Below are 14191 nucleotides of genomic sequence, written 5' to 3'. Positions count from 1 at the left end.
CAAGTGTCTGTGTGTGTCTCTGTTTGACAATCTAAAAATCTCGGAAGTGTTCATTCATCTCGTATGGGCTCTCTTTTCTTGTAGCTGCTGCTAATATTCAGGGGTTATACAAGTATTGTGACATCACTGTGGCCCTGTTTCTTGCATTTCATACTGTTGATTACTGCAGTGTAGGAGTCTATGTAGGAGTGTACCCAAATTCCCCTTCTTCCAATAAGTGCACCACCAGCTTGAAGGTTTGCCAGGCAACATCTGCATTACAATACAGATTTATTAATTTATTCTCTTTGTGTTTAGCATCTCTGGATCAGCTGTCTTAGAGAACTGGTCATTCTGCTCTTCTGCTTCATTATTCTTCTTCTTACTCACTCTTGCTTTGGGAAACAAATGTATGCGACTGCCATAAGATTCTGCATCATAGTGTGTTTTTTTGACACACTGTCAACTCAAGAAAAGTGCGTAATATAAATGTAATACTTTAAAGATACAATCCTTTGATCCAAATATAAAGGTTGGCTTTTAATTATTATCAATGGACAAAAACAACAGCTTATTTTTATGAGTATTACATATTTGTCAATTATATGAATTTAGCTCAAATCTTTAATCCGCATATTTCCTGTAAGATGATCTGATCAGATCATGGAGATCCTTATTGTTGTAAATTTGCTGTTTAATTAGGGGAAAAAATTGCCTTGAAACTACTGTAACTCATTAATTGTTGAGTTTTTTATGTGAATGCAAATATGTGGATGTGTACACATGTTTGCTGACTAATGCCTTTATCTGTTTAATGACTGACCTCATTATCACAGCTGGCTTTGTTTTATACATAATGAGCGTGGCATGACCTTTGTACCTCCCATCATATTTATTTGAATAAAAACACCATGTAGAGAGTGAAGTGACACACTACCTATAACCACCACTAGATGTCAATGTTTTACAATGTCTGAAAACAGCCTGCCAGCTGCTTTCTTTTTGTAGGCCACAGCTTGTTGATACTAATGCTGAGTTGTGCATTTTGTCCCCTAAATCCCAACCACACATCCTCTTTTACCGTATTTGTCATTTAGTATTGGATTCTGATGGAGAAAGGGAACACAAATAGTCATTTGGCATGTCTGTCTCTCACCTCTTTTATTTGGATGTTCCCTTCCTCGCTAATGCTCTTGCACTATTTCCTGCTAATATTTCTTCGCAGTCCATGAGTAATCATGACCTTGATGAATTAGTCCGCTTTAAGTTGTTAACAATTGCTCAGTTTGTTAAAACCCCATTCATCAACTTAATAGTATATGAAATTAGCGATTACCACTAGGTGAGAGATTAATATTGCTGCTGATAACATTTCAGCACGGCAGTATCAATTTCAGACAGTCATTTTTCAGACGTAAGACCATTGCAGTTATTTTAGCTTCCTGTCATTAGGGCGGAGAGAAATGGGCTGAGCTTATATGGGAATTGTTATGTCTAGGCGCTCTGGTTGCTTGGCCTAAAATTGTCATTAAGTTTGCCAAGGATTAAGACGACCCAGAAACACTTACATTTTTCCACAGAGGCCATTTATTGTCTTTGACAGCTTGAAAGACTACCTAAGGTTTCTCCTCCAGCTTCTCAGGAAAAAGAAAGAGATTTTGTTGCTTTGTGGGAAAAATGGTTCCTAAAATCCAAAATATGGATTAACAATAAAACCAATGTTTTTTGATATTTTTCCTTTCTACTCGTATAGAAGGGGATCTAAAATTATACGTGCTGCTTTAATATAATAATAATAAATATGGTATTACATATGAAGAATTGAACAGGTGACTCAACCGGTCATACTTTGAAGATTTTATTTCACCCTGGGTCAGCTGTTTATAGACCAACGAAAAGGTTTCGAAGCAGTGTGAAAAAAGGCTTTTTTGAAATGTGTGTGCAAAAAATGAATGGCTGAACACTTCTGGGACTATTGTGTGGGCTGAACCTTTGTTCTCTACATGAATTGATCCAAGAAATGTTTTTTAGTGTGGTATAAACCGCACAATCGTGGGACAGTTCAGTGGAAGCCTGTCCTCTCCTCTCCTCTTGTTTTCTCTCTTCCTCTCTACTTGTTTCCTCTCCTCTCTGCTCTGTGGTACATGGATCCTGTCTCTGTCGCTCCTAATCAATCACAGATGAGGATGAGCCTTTCACTAACTCTGATCTGCCCTCTCTTTCTCCTCCTCCAAAATTGAATAATTGAATTGCTGCAAGATGTTTCTGTGTGGTCTTTCACTCGCCCTCTGCCTTTTTCTTTCTCATGTGCACACCCACATACATTTTTCCTTTCTTCCTCTCCTTCAGTCTTTTTGTAGTTGTGGTTTCAGTTCCATGCTTGAGGGTCTTTTCTCTGTGTTAAGACCATATCCAGATCTGTAGATGGTTAAATTCCTTTTTTTTTTGTATAACCTTAAGGAAATATTTGATCAATACTAGAACTAACAGTATTGGCTGTAATTCTGGTAATGTTGCTCTGTTTTTATGTTTCTCCTTTCAGTATATTGTATTAAACAGCAAATTTAAAAATCTTGGTTGTCAGCTAACTGCGGCAAGGCAGAGGAAGGTATTTTTAGTAGATCTTTTTAGTGTCTTGCTAGGATGCAAGATTTTCAATTGTGAAATTTCTCACTGTTCCTTTAATTGCAAAAGGCAGACTTAAAGGACTGTGCATACATTCTCGTCCTGATTATCATACTGAAGGGCACACCAGTTATTTTCCTAACAAATGACAGTTGAAAGTTGCTAATGCGAGGCTGAGGACGTCTCATGCGGTGACTAGAGTCTCCAAATTTTGTTTACAGTTGACAAACTGACGCTTGCTCTTTCATAGCTTGTTAGCCTGGAGCCAAGTCAGCCCAGGGCTACAGATAACCCTGGGCTAAGAGTGTGTTTTCTGAAAAGCAGGTGACTCTGGTGTCTCTATGCCCCAATCCTTTTGACATCTACCCTGCATTCTTTATTGGCGTTCATCCAGTATTTATGCCAGAGTTGGTTATATTGCACCAGTTGCCTTTCAAGGCTTGTTTTCATCTTCTGGAGTGTTTTCTTCTCTCCCCCCATTCATATTCTGTTCTCTTCCACCACCTCGAAGGGCAAAGGCTCTGAGAATAGCAAATTCCCCTTTTCCTCATCTCACTTCAATTTGCCGTAGGGGGGAAGAGGCAGCCCTGAAAGTCTAACTCTGAGTTCTGTCAGTTTCATAGACCAACTGGTGGACAAGGTATAAGCTGCAAAAACCTCTTGTCACCCATCTCTCCATGTCAGTAACTTTGCACCAATGTTCCTTTCAATTAAACGCACATCGCAATCTGCAAACATTTCTGCTGGGGAAGCACTTTCCTACTCTCTTTTCCTCACTCTTAAAAAAAAAAAAAAAAAAAAAAACTTTATCTGCTCTCCTGTCTTGTTAAAATCAAAGAGTGTGCACTTAATTTTCCTGCAATGTGATGGGAAGATTCTTCTACTGGTTCATCTCAAAGACATTGTGTCTGCCTACACACACACACACACACACACACACACACACACACACACACACACACACACAAAACACCCCTCTCTCTCTCTCTCTCTCTCTCTCTCTCTCTCTCTCTCGCACACACACACACACACACACACACACGCACGCACACAGGCTCTGATTATTTACAGTTTTAATTAGTGCAAAATGTGGAAATGTAAGTGGAATTGGAGATGACCTAACATAGATTACCATGTGCCCTCAATTTAGGTGTAATTACCACTCTGCATGTACAATCAGAGCTTCCCTCCCGTGCTTCCACCGCGTTTTCCAGCTCGCTCACTTAGGCGCTTGGGATGGAAGGGATGCGTTTGTCTGGAAAAGACGAACTGTCAGAGGGAATGGTGCTTCGGTCAGTGAAGTAGTGCCTCATCTCCCGCTCTGATTGGCTGTCTGTCCAGCTTGTCAGCAGTCTGGTTTTTGCTGGCAGGAGAAATGACAATGAGGCTCCACCGGCCCAATCAAACATAATCACAGATTAAATTGTATATTGACATTAGCAGATTTAATTAGTCGGATTAGAGGGAGAGCAAAGACAAAGGAAGTGATAATGATAGCTGTCAGAGTTAGAGTTAGACCTTTTGACATAAACTAAAACACACATGCCAAGTTAAAACAATGGAAGCAACACACACATGGGAGCAGATGAAATGAATAGCTGCCAGCTGCACTGGAATCTCTTCTGGAAACTTTGTTCCCGTATTTGACTGTAATTAGAGATAAATAGAACCACTCTGACCAGCAACACACACACACACACACACACACACACACACACACACACACACACACACACACACACACACAGTGCATTGTCCATCTCTTCTTCAAGATCTCCCCTTCAGTCTTAATAGACAAGAGTTTAGACTTTTCAGGATGTTAAATGTCAGATGTTGTATGATGTATTTAGTCTATTTAACTGCTAATAGCACTGGATTATGTCTGTCAGAGTGAGGAAAAGCTCTGCTCCAATACAGAATTTCCATACTTTCATGTCATCAAGAAGTCTCTTTAGTTTTTTGTCTTTGTCTTTTTGCCTTTTGCTCTCTTTTTCTGTCTTTGTTTCTGTGGATTTGGGAGGTAGCTGTATGTAGGTAAGGTCAAGATGGAATTTACTGTACCAACCTGTGGAGAGACGGGGATGTCTATTGTCCATCTTCATTGTGTCTATTTTTTATTTACAACACATTATTTGTCCATTATTTCCAATTTTGGAAATGAATGAATTGCTTATAAGTACCCTGTGTAGGTTTTTATCACTATAGCTCTACAGAGCAGTGTTTTTACAGTTGTGTCCTGTTTTGTTTGTATCATTCAAGCCTCAGTGCAACGTAAAAATTGGCTCTATAAATGTTTTATGAGGAAGCTAATGCACTCAACAGGTTTGGTAGACCTCACTCCACAGGTCACCTTTAAGTAATTCTTCAAGCAAAAATATGAAAAAAACCCACCTCTATAAAGAGGTTTTCTACACTTCTATGACAGTAAATTGAAATTGGAACTCTTAAGCTTGATGTTAGCTTACGTTGCAGCTGTTACAGCCCATTTCGAGTGTACTTTCACATCTGACTCTGAATTAATGGTTTATTTCGATTCGGTGATTGCTGGAAAGACTAACAAAGACGGTTTTGGTGAGTTTTAGTTTGTTTGTCTATAACCTTTAAGTGGGGATTGTTTTGGCAACTGAATTCTTTTGGGGTTTTGACTGTTGCCCAGACAAAACGAGCTATTTGAATATTTCACCTTGGGTTCATTAGTTCATAATGAAAATCATTGTTAGTTGCAGCCTTAACTGTGTCTGACTCATCAGGATAACAAGATCAGTTTGTTAAGTAAGAGATGTGAATTATACATTCAAACTTTTCTTTTCACCATTTCCACTGCTTACATTCTCAGTATGTAGTCTAAGCTAACAGCACATTCCTCTCTCCGATATCCTCCTCTTCATTGCTCTTTTGAAGTGCCTCTGTATTGATCTGTGTCCCCAAAAAGCTGCTCTGTGTGCGCGTGTGTGTTTGAGGCGGTTGCTGATCGGCCTTTGCCTGAAGAGTAATCAGATGCATTAATGAGCACTGACTTTAACTTGGACAGCCGGCTGCACTCAGACGCAGACTTCGTCGATATGTTCCCTTCGCCGTCTGCCCAAGAACAAAACAAGTTTTAAAGGGAGAGAGAAAGAAAGGGAAGAAAGTGAAAGCACTTTTGGAAATGTGAGTCTGTGAAGTGTGCCTCCAAAGTGATATTTCACCTTGCTATAATGTTTTCTTTTCAACATTTGTTACCCCGGGAAAAGATTCAACATCAACATTAGGCATCGTTTCCCTGACTCTATCGGTAACACAGGTGAAATGACTTTTTGTAAAAGAAGAAAAATGCCTTGGTGTGGCAGGATGCTCTTTTGGATTCCCTGAGTGGCTCATAGAAATGTTAAATGTATTAAACTTCTGGAAAGAAAACAAAGTCAAGTGAATGACACACATAATTGAGAAGTTGGACAGCCAATACAGCTGGCTCTCTATTGTTAAACAGTGACAGAATGCCAAAAATGACAGAGTCAAATATCTTTGTTTGGCAGGGCAGAAATGGAAAGCAGCTGAAGTAGCGAGGGAGACTTCTTGTAATGCCTACATTTCTCTTTGCTGACCTGAAGGTGGTAGTAGAAGTAGTAGTGGCGAGAGTCAAAACTTTATTGTTCTATTCTGAATGAGTTGCAGTGCACAATACTTTTCTTAGTTTGCTGTTGTCTTAGATATTAGATTTCATGGTAAAAGAGAAAGTAAAGCATCAGGGAAGTAAGCAAGTGGAACTGTTCAACAGCTCTATAGCCGTGGGGTGGGGAGGAGTTAGTAGCAGGAATACGCATAAAAATAGTTGCTTAAACAGTATCATCTGTAGTATCAGAAGTATATTATGGTATTTTTAAAGTAGGTTTTGATGTGATGGTGCAAAGGAATTTTATACCCTTTTTTTTATTTCAAAATATCTTAACCTTTCCATTTATTCGCTGGGTATTAGGTATTGTTTTTTAGAACAACAAGAACTTCAGTGTATTGTTTACTTCATCTCTTGCATAGCTTATAACACTAAACAAGTCATCCAAAGGCACATATGATAATCAGTTACCCCTAACATGTCTTTAATGATTTTTACCTTAAAGGACCAGTGTGTAGGATTTAGTGGCATGTAGCGGTGTAGTTGCAGATTTCAACCCACTCGCCTCACCTTCCTTGAGCCTGTGTTCGGTTTGTTTGTGATGGAGTACTGTAAAAACATGGCAGTTCAACATGGCAGACTCCATATAAGAGGACCTGCTCCCTCTGTAGATAAAATCAAACTCATTCCAGGGTAGCAAAAACACAACAATGTTATTTTCAGGTGATTATATACTAATGAAAACATACCTATGAATATTATATTCAATTTCTGCCAATAGATCCTCAGTGTCAGATTGTCTCAGCCTCAAGTATTTCTTTAAAATGAAATCAACAGTAACTCTGGATCTCTAAATCAAGTCAAATCATTGTTATGGCCTCAACCAGGACTTGCATACAGGTCTCATATCAGCACTCTTCTTCTGAAGTCTTAAATGTATACAGCACTTGAAATGTTTTCTTGCTGTAGATGTACCTGATCAGGGGCTCTTGGTTGATGTGCTCAGTTTCCACCTGCAGAGGGCGCAGTAGGACTGGAGAAGAGCAGTAATACAACAGTGGGCGAGCAGTGAGCAAACGGCAGCTGAATCCTTGTCTTTCTCTTTTACTTAGACTGCACATGAAAGATCCCACACTGTTTGTAAAAACTTGAGAATATTCAAAATATTTATAACAAAACGTATATATTGCATTTCCTTAAGTATTTCCTTAACCCTCTTTGTGGTTCATGCATCTGCGACAGGTTGTAGAGAGGAATATTCACAAGAAGTCCTTTAAAGGTGGATTGATTTGAACATGAATGATGCTTTGTAACCACGGCTCTAACATTTTCCTGCAAAAATATATGTGTGCAAAGTGTGTGGTCGCTGTTTGTACCTTTCATGTCCTGTAAGAATTTAAATACTATTGAAATTAAAATAAGCATTTTCTCACCTGTGGCCAGACACTGTGAATGGCCTTTGCAGTGGTAATACATAATCTCTTAGCACTGTAGATGTTGTAGCAGCACTCATCTCCATGACGTTATCAAGCATTCGCCTGCAGCTACCAGAGTACCAGGAAAAAGCACTGAGGAATGTTAATGTGAATGTGACTTCCATTTCCATTCCTTTTCTGTTCATTGCTTACTCTGGCTGAGCACATGGCGGGACTGCAGCCTCAGACGGGGGGTAAAGCTGAGATGAAACCCACACTTAATTTCCCCCTTTTTTTCCGCTTGAAACATGTTTTACTGGATGGCTGTGCAAATGTATCCTGCCTTCCAGCTAGTAACTCACTGTTGTTAGATTTTAGAAGTTGACACTTTGTTGTAAATATGAATGAGGAATACAAATGTTGGGTGAAGTTAAATAGGGTAATTTGAGGGAGCGAATGTTGAGCTCAAATGATTAGTCAATCAGTTCATTAGTTGATTCACAAAATGTTAATTGGCAACTATTTTTATAATCAATTTATTATAATTTTTCAAGCAAAAATGCCAAACATTGCCCAGCTTATCAAATCTGAGAATTTTATGCTTTTTGGTGACATATATTATAGTAAACACTATATGTTTGGCAGATAAAACAAGCAATTTGAATACACATCACCTTGGGCTTATGATATGTATTTTTATGTATTTATTTATTTATTTTACAGTTTTTGGGTTTACAGACATAACTTTTGATAATTGATTCATTGTTTATGTCGTTTTTCAAGCAAAAATGGTAAACTTTTGATGGTTACAGGCTCTCAGATGTGATAATTTGCTGCTAGTTTTCTTAGTATTACATTATAGTAAACGCTAAAAAAAGCTTTGGACTGTTGGTTGGACAAAGCAAGACATTTAATAACATCACTTGGTTTTCAAACGGGGTCCTTAAGTCGGTTGTATAGAATAGGCCTATTTTAACATTTCTCACAATTTTTGGAAGTTGGAACAACAAAGAAAGAAATAATCGTTGGCCGTTGTTATTTGTTGTAATTTATAGTGATGCTAGTTTGATCATGGATTGACTATGAAGACTTTAGTATCTTCAAACTAAAACATAAAAAAACGCTTGCTTCCTATTGAGGGGTTCCTTAAGACAAAATCCTCTCTAACTGAGGATCTGTGGTCTAATGTATATCTATTTTGAGGGTCCTTAACATGAAAAAGTTTGACCCATAACCCCATATCTTGGTATTGTTTGCACAGTTTTTTTTTTTTTTATGTTTTCTTGACCAGTTGAATAATGAGAAAATAACTGATAGATTAATAAATAATGAAAATTTAGGCTACGTTCATACTGAAGGCACAAATGGCCCAAATCTGATTTTTTTTTTTGCTCATTTGTGACTCACATCTGTTTTTTGTATGACTGTGAACAGCACAAATCACAGGGAAGCTGATCTTTTAAATTCTGATTTGGGCCACTTTCTTATGTGGTCCATCAGATACAGGTCAGAGTTTTTACGTGACTTTTACATCACTCTAAAGGCTATGTTTCTCATGCGGGTCACTTCAGGACCTTGACCTGTTCACACTGGAATCTGATATTGGCCACATTTGAAATGTAATATGGAAAGCCAAACAAAAAAAAGAGAATCAGATCTGAGCAATAAGTCTGAATTGAGCGCTAATGTAGCCTTAGTGTGTTCTGTTGTCCTTGAGTTTAGCTTTGTAAGTGGACTTTTTAAGACTGGCTACCGCTTTGTGAAAGCTCCAGTTCACAAAATAAAGAATGATTACAAGAAATCTAAATTTAATATTTTTGTCGGTCAGTCCATACTAGCCAGCAGCAAGTTGGATACGTTTGGCAACACAACAACCAGTAACTTTTTGACAATCAATTCGGGTGAAAAGAAATTGGCACCCATTTCAATTCTCCTGAGGGCCAGTGTCGGGCCCTGACTTGGCCAGTGTTTAAAGAGCATTGCTATAGAGGCCCTCTGTTTATCCAGCTCCCGACAGCAGTAGCTTCTGACACCCAGCCAGGGATGTCACTATGATTCATGGCCCTTTCCGACACCTCGCTCACGCCTTTACTCTTCTTAATCTCTTTGCGCTCTTTCCCTTCCTCTCCCTCTCCCTCTCTCCGATGATGAGTTTTCCTTTTGTTTGAGATGGGCAGAAATGATGTCATCATTTAAAGCAGAAGGGCCGAAGTCAGGATGGAGGCCTCGCCTTAAGCACAGTGGACTAGTTTGTATGTATCATGATGAATGGCCCTCCTTGGGGATTCACTTGTGTCTTGTGCTATGGAGAAAAGACAGAACTGTAGAAGAGACGAGAAGAAGGAGAAAGTCCAGCTGCCTTTTTTTTAAGCTTATTTTTAAACTCTTTTTATCCTCTTTTCATGCTCATGGTCCCGCTACTCATCCCATCCCTCTCCTCCTCCCTCAAACAAGCCATATCCTCCCTATCAATTTCTTTCTCCCCCTTTGTCACCCTCTCCTCCCGATGTCTCTGTCTCTTTGTGATTGAGAGGCCACAGCAGCTCTAATCACTGACTTCATTAGTGATGATTGATAAGAGGCAGAAAGGTGTGTGTCTGTATGAACGTCTGTTGATGTTGTGTGTACATTCGGGTGCGTGACCCCTCTCCTCAACACCCCCCCCCCCCCCCGTCTACTATCTCACCCTTATGCCTCCCCCTGTGATGCATTCGGGGCCGGTGATAGCAGCGGTTCAATACTTGGGGTAATGAATGTGTTTAATAAGCACAGTGGGTCGATGGGCTTAATGAAGGTGTGACAGGGGATGGGCCTGGAGAATGCTGCTGTAACGAGACTCTAACGAGCCTCTGGGGTTAACGAGGTCAAGCTATAATCGGGATTCCCTCACCTGTACAGTTTTGTGTGTGCGTCTTCTCTCCGTTTTTGTCCCTTGCTCCAGCTCCCGCGCTCGGGCCGCTGCCTTCCCTCTGCTCTTGTTTACTACAGTACATTTGTCCGTCCCTCTATTGGTTTGTCACTTGTTCTGTCTCTGTTTGCTGGCTCTACAGTGCTTCTTTCTGTCCTATTATTATATTTTTCTTTGTTAGTCTCTGTCTCGCTGCAGCTTGTCCATCTTTTGAAAGACGACCTGGCGTAGGAATGCTGGCTGAAAAGCTCTGGACTCTGGAGTTGTGTGAGCCCTTTTTTTCCCCCTTCTATGAAGCGGGTTGCTAAGAGGCCTGCCAGGCTATTTCTGGAGGCTTGGAGCCTTTATTGTAGCGGGTACTGACGTCATAATAACCTCTCTGTTCCAGAGACTGACAGCTGCACATCACACACACAGTTCAAATATTTAACATTTTTGTTTAGAGCTAACTCAATGACACTGAAATGAAATAAAGCTCATTGGTTGCAGGTCACTTTTTGTACAGTATATGATTTTCACTGTAGATTTAAGTGATTTACTGTTGTTCACTGACATCAAATTAAAATGTTGTCCATTGACGTGGTTCACGGTTGATTCATTTAACTTTTAAAACTTCGCACACTCCACACAACATTGTATTATCAGTTTTTTGTGAGGATACTACTTCTTTAGGATACCACAGCATGGTTAAAATTTGACTATTGTGAATTTAAATAAATACTTGTAAATGTATTTTCACACAGGATTTTGCTGGTTTTAGAGTTTTACCTACAGCCCAGAGACCAATAGAGATTTGCTTGTTAATACACTATGCTCTGGGAAGAGTTTTATTTTGAGTACAAATCTAACATGGGGGGGGTAGTTTTCTTCTTTCCTGGTGGGTACACTCCCTTGCTCTGCTGATGGACTTGCTAGGGGAGTTGGTTGGACTGGGAGTCAATAAAGGCTTTCTGTTCTCTGAAACTGTTCAGCACAGGACAGTGTTGTTTTTCTGAGCTTTATACCCCTGAAGTATATTAAAGGTGGTGGTCGGTTACATAAGCTTCTACTTCTTAGTGAGGTTGGAAATACATTCAGTTTTTTAATCGACCACTTTAGTATTACGTTAATTTACTTTATAAAATGTCAAGATGAATTTGTTTTCTACATTTTCTTGCTTAGTTAAAAAAAAAAAAATCAATATGTTCATTTTATAATTTTATGAAATGGAGAAAAGTAAGCAAATGGCTGCCTCTGTGAAGCTGTAAGCAGCAAGTATATGGTATTTTTTAATACCATATATTTTTTTTTAATTTTGGCTTGCTCTGTTTTTAATTGGCACCTTTTAAAGAGCAGCGGCATATTAACACTTTTGAAAGAGAGTTTGTAAAGCCTTGATTTATGATTAAATGTGGAAAGTCTCAGCAACAAAAACAAACAAAAACTTAAGAATTGGTTGGAAGTGTTACCTTCTGCTGAATGTATCTATAAACATATATAAAACTTTGCTTGGTGGAAAAATGTGTATACAAATATTTATTATTAGATGCATGTCATTATAACACCTTTACCATGAGCCTTGTCAGTGTGTGCACAGCATCACTAGCTTGGACTGAAGTTCACCACTCAGCTAAATAGCTGTCATCTAAGCAGCATGTCTACCATCTGTTGAGGCAGTATCTGATTTATACATCATAGTCCGTTATCTGCAAGAAATTCCCTTTGTTTCCTACAATTACAGGGTCTGCCGTCTGACGAAAGCGTCTGAACAACAAGCAGACTGTTGTGTCTTCATCACTTGTCATGTGTTGTTGCACCAACAGAAGATTCATTTTCTTCCCTTTCTGCTCATGTCCACCTTCACTTGTATATTTCTTTCACTTTTGTTTTTCTTCACTTGTCTCTTTTGAGCTGATGAGTTTGTAAGAGCTGATATTTTGTGTTTCAGAATATTTAAATCAATATCTGTAATTTGAGAATTTCTGATGACCAGAGTTCCACTGCGGTGCACACAGTTGCAAAGAGACCATACATTTAAATTCAAATTAAAAGTCTGTGTTTCTTTGACAGATACAGATAGATAGTGACTTTTAACTTCTTGGTTCAAATTACATTGTTTTGCTTGTTCAAATATTCTTCCACTTGTCTAGACTGTTAATGTAATAGATTTCAATAATGTCAAACTCTGCTGCAGTTTTACTCAGTACACCATCCACTTCTGTCTTTGAGGAGTAGCCATTACTCTCTGCTTCCTCTCTATCCAGCACCAGTATTTCACCAGTGGAAAAGTGTGACTTCCTGAACCTCACATTTCTTCGCCTGGCGTTGCCAGGGTGCAACACCGTTATGAGATATAGCATAGAGACAAGCAATCGATTAATGGTGCACTTAGCTGGACTAATTAACAGCTATGTAGAAGTGGAGAAAGCATCAGGCAGCATCAAGGAGGCTGTTTCCCCATCGCTGAGACCCCGGATAACCTTTGAAGCATAGATCACTTTACAGCATGGTTTACATCACAGGTTGCAGGTCCTAGCAGCTCCATACACCTTGCACATTGCTCTGGCTAAACTTTATCACTGGGAAGGATAGCACAGGTCATTGAAGTGCACAGAAGTTTGATTGACATTGTTGCTGCTGCAATGAAAACTAATTTTGTCTGTGCCTATTTAGGACATCTTTAAGAAGCCGGTTTCTGATTGCCCAATGGAGAGCCTTGTAGTTAAAATATAGCTTTTTCCAAGTACACACATTTTTGTATTTGTCTTTTAACTCTACTTGCTAACAAATTAAATGTCTACATTTCTACCTTGTTTTTCCTTTTTACTTTGTTTCTCCTCTTCCTCTTTCCTCCTGTCATTCAAACTGTTTCACTCCTTTGAGAGTGGGAATGACACGAACAGCGGATTTTATTGTCACCTGCCACTCCAAATTCCACTCTCCCTCTTCTCTCCTTGAATCTTCCTTCTCTCCTCTCTCCCTCTCTCTTCTTCTCCCTTTGCTCCCCTCCTCAGCTCCTATCCGATCTACCTCCAGTGTGAATTTGACTTAGCTAAATTAGCTCTCAATTAAAAGTGAATTTGGTGAAAATGAGCACGCTCCAGAGGGCACAGATAAAAGGGAAAGGCAGAGCCGATGGGGCCGCCCGGCTGCCTAACTGGCTGCTGTCTGGCTGCATCGTGTATTTTGGGGCATGCAAAGTAAATTATGTGTGTGTTGTTGAATGAAGGCAGCTGATTTGCATTTAGATAAATCCCTGTGGATGTGTGGTTGTCATTGAGATGCAGAAGGCTGAATCCAGTGGCCCCCTACCCAGCCACTACTACCTGCAGGGGAGGATATGTGTGTATGTGATTGGGTGTGTGTATGTGGGAGCTCTTAGCATGCTGGACTACCTGGAGCAATTGCCCCACTTTTCTAGACAGCAGTGAAGGGATGAAAATATGAGCCATTACTGAAAACATAGGTGTGTTCACATGTGTGTGTTTGCACAAAATAAATTTGCAGCTGACCTTTCCTATACCTGCAGAGGACTAAAATTATGACTAATAAGAACTGACTGCACATAACTGGCAGGCACTGCATCCTATTAAACATAGTGTTGACACAGTTAGAAAGCAAAGAACTGCTGAGGGTGTGGCTGTTCAATTTTCACATCTGTCCTTCATCACTTACAATTAAAATAGACACTCT

The 14191-nt window shown here is 39.5% G+C and overlaps 1 protein-coding gene across 2 annotated transcripts in view; it reads left to right on the top strand.

Moving 5' to 3' along the window:
• The window catches only part of fbxl17 (F-box and leucine-rich repeat protein 17), a 209808-nt gene that overhangs the window by 4339 nt on the left and 191278 nt on the right, over positions 1–14191 (top strand). The gene's annotated exons all lie outside the window — the stretch shown is intronic.

Source organism: Dicentrarchus labrax, unplaced genomic scaffold, assembly GCF_905237075.1.
Source record: "Dicentrarchus labrax unplaced genomic scaffold, dlabrax2021, whole genome shotgun sequence".
NCBI lineage: Eukaryota > Metazoa > Chordata > Actinopteri > Moronidae > Dicentrarchus > Dicentrarchus labrax.
This window is presented reverse-complemented; position numbering and strand designations above follow the sequence as displayed.